General features: G+C 45.2%; 1 pseudogene; it reads right to left on the reverse strand.

Moving 5' to 3' along the window:
* Window positions 1-1,604: 1,604 nt before the first annotated feature.
* LOC148018744 (uncharacterized) lies at window positions 1,605-2,734 on the reverse strand (annotated as a pseudogene).
* Window positions 2,735-3,277: the final 543 nt, after the last annotated feature.

Raw genomic sequence — 3,277 nt, forward strand, 5'->3', positions numbered from 1 at the left:
ACCTGTCAACAGGAGAATCCCATCCTGTTTCTCCTCGGATGCTAGAGCCCACACAAGTCATAGTAGAAGTTTGAACTTTCCCTCTTCTCGCTATCTCCAAGGCAGAAGACCACAAAGTAGAGTCTCCATCAGATTTCTGCTCAAGCTGGACTCCAAAAGCTGAAGCATCTCCTCTAACACTCACATAAGCTGATCGCGCAGCCATATCATCAACAAGCTTCTTCATACCTCCCTTACCAAAGTTCGTGTCAAGAGGAGCGCCAGTCTCTATCAGCCATATCTTCCCATCTTGTCCCCAAAACACTACATTCTTCTTACGTGCTTCCTGAAAAGCATCACAATCTCTGCAGTGTTGGTGCTCTGTACTATCACACCAAATACATCGTCGCCCTTTTCTTTGACCAGCTGGAAAAGCAGTCACTGGAACAGGTGCTACAGCAGGTACTGACATAAGTTGCTCCTTTAACTTACCAACTTCAGCTTTGACTGCTTCAATTGTCAAATCCGCCAAGCCTTTAATAACTTCATCTACAGATAAGAGCACTAGAGCAGCAGGAACTGGTGGATTCATAACAGGAGGAGTAGGCTTAGGCAAAGAAGCGACAGGGGTAGAAGAAGAAGTCTCCAAGGATTTTTCAGGAACTGATCCTGTATTTCGATGCAATCTTACTCTCCTGCGCTGCTTCTTAACAAGAGCATTCACAGCATCAATGACATGTCTCCACTCAGTCTTTAAACCTGAATCAGTAGCTTGATCTTCCAAAAGATCATCCAACTTTTCCTGTAAATCAACATCTGCAGCTTGCAAAAATAACTCCACTTTCTGCATCTCCAAAGCTTGCTGTTCAGTCCCATCCAACTGATCATAACGGCTTTCAAACTCACGCAGAAGAGCGGTAACAGAAAGTCCCTTATTAGGCATAGAAACCCATGCTAAAAAATTCCTGCGATTCATAAGACCTGTATCCTCCAGGAAATATTCATCTTTTAATGCCTTTTTAAATTCAGTCCAACCTGCATGTGCCTCTTGAATTTCTGCAATTCGACCTTCAAGAGCGCGCACCACGATTCGCAAGAAGTAGCGGCTCCAAACATCTTGAGAAACCCCAAAAAACTTCATCTTTTCTTCATACAAACGCAGGTAAGTTGACACTTGCTGGCCATTAAACTGCTTCATCTCCTGTTGGACAGCTTTCAAAGCATCCATAGCATCACTGTCTCGTTTTGCATGAACTTGCTGCTGCATATACATGGTAAATGACTGAAACAGGTTCTTCATAACATTATCATCTGTCATCTCTTCTTGCGAGTCTCCCATCTTGCTGATGACGCAGCACTTTCATGTCGGGTTCACCAAAAATGTCGAAGAGTTCGTGCAAGAGCTGCAGAACACGGGGTTCAAGGTACAGCACCAAGTAAAGACTTGCACGTGGTCGTTCAGCTGTAGTATGCCATGTTTGAAGATGAAAACTCTGTCGAGAGGATTGCTGAGAATGGGAACTGGGTTACTGAAATTTCAGCCTAACAGAGCCTTTGGGATACTTGCAACATGGAAGTTGGTTGCACTTTCAGATTTACTTTCCAAGGAAAGACATTTCTCAATGTCATGCAGCATTCAAAGAGTTAAGGTTCTGCTTTGTAGTGTCTGGCTCATGCTCATGAAAGTACATAATACCTCCCATGCAAAGACAGAAAAGGGCCACTTCAGCATGCCTTGTATCTGGTAACAAATGCCTGTTCACCAAAATATACCACAGAGAGTCTGCTGCACGTGGAAGTACTTAGAGTGCCAATTCTACTCTCTGACTCTTCTTCTCCAGTAGAACAGACAAGGAAGCCAGAGCTCCACCAAACCAGTAGACCAATTTGTGGTCCTTGGTAACCACCTTCCTTTGTAGACATATATAACTTTGATAAATTCCCACAAATACAGAGACGAAGCATGTAGAACGAACTGTTCCTTTGAAAGCCGTCCAAAATGTATATACAGGGACTTGTATAAACTTTTGTAGATTCAAGACAACAAAAGGTACAAAGGTGAGTGACATGTAAAGTGGAAATGTTTTCTTGAAGGTGGCACGGGCTGCTTTACTTGATTGTCCCATACAAGACAATGTCTCTGGGTGTATAGCTGAGCAAGGAATAAGTGCACAATCAGGCCGCAGCTCAAAGGGGGCACCACCAGTCTTGCTAGAAACAAAGTCAGACAAAGCGGCTACATCAACAGGTTCCCTTCGACAGCTTTCACGGATAGCCTTCAGCACAGGCTTTGCAATAGGCCCAGTTTTGACAATAAATTCTAGATACGACTCAGGCAAAGTCACAGGCCGCATTACATATGCATACATAACCTGAGCACAAGCAATAGCAAATAACAAGGTGTCGCCATGTCTCCAGTCACACACACGGTCGGCATTTGTGCTGCATTGCACACATTAGCATTCATGTCCAACTCCTTCACCATGGCTTGCCAATCGGATGGCACTGCCCCAATGTCCTCAGGTATCCTCGCTCAAAACTGCACACACAGACACAGGCAGAGAGAGAGAGAGAGAGAGCTCTGAACAAATGCGCCCACCAGCTCTCTTTTCTTTTGAAAAGAAAAGCACTTCGGCTCCCTCTCCATCATTCCAGCAGTCTCCCCGATCACAGGAATGGAGATCGCCCCCAAAACTCCATGTCTAGCACACCTTGCGATGACAAAAGTCCTCAGGAGCAGGCTTCGCTCTGACATCTAGTGTGCCATCATGGATTCCCAAAGCAAAGGCGTCCAATTTCCAGAGAGAGAGAGTTGTTCACGGCCAAATCATTGATGAAGACAAGGCTCCTTTCAATCACTGTTGCATTCGATGATACTACACTCGACCTTCAAGCCTTGTCAATGTTGCAGTAGCCCGACGCTCCCTTTTTCCAATCTGCCGCTCGTTCCTCCTCTGTCGAACGAGCCTTTGATTACCCTCCTGCGCAAGGTTTTCCACACACGGTTCCCGATTTAGAGCTTCCTTCCCCCCAATTAGCATTTCCCCCCCTCTTCTTTCGCCATATCCAGCTCCAGCATTCGTCTGCCCCTGGGTCCTCTCGTCCCAATTCAGGTGCAGCCCGCCATTTTTGCCCTTTTCAAAAATATCCTCCTCCCTGAATAGACTAGCTTTATTTTCATTAGAACTTCTTGCCTTTTGGATCACTAGAGAACATGTGCTTCACACGTCTTTAGGTGTTAGTAAAGATTAGGGTGATGACAATACATATCATCCCATTATTCCACATATCTCAGTCC

Source organism: Lygodium microphyllum, chromosome 20 (assembly GCF_053477565.2).
Source record: "Lygodium microphyllum isolate KBCC chromosome 20, Lygodium_microphyllum_v1.1.10, whole genome shotgun sequence".
In the NCBI taxonomy this organism is placed as follows: Eukaryota; Viridiplantae; Streptophyta; class Polypodiopsida; order Schizaeales; family Lygodiaceae; genus Lygodium; species Lygodium microphyllum.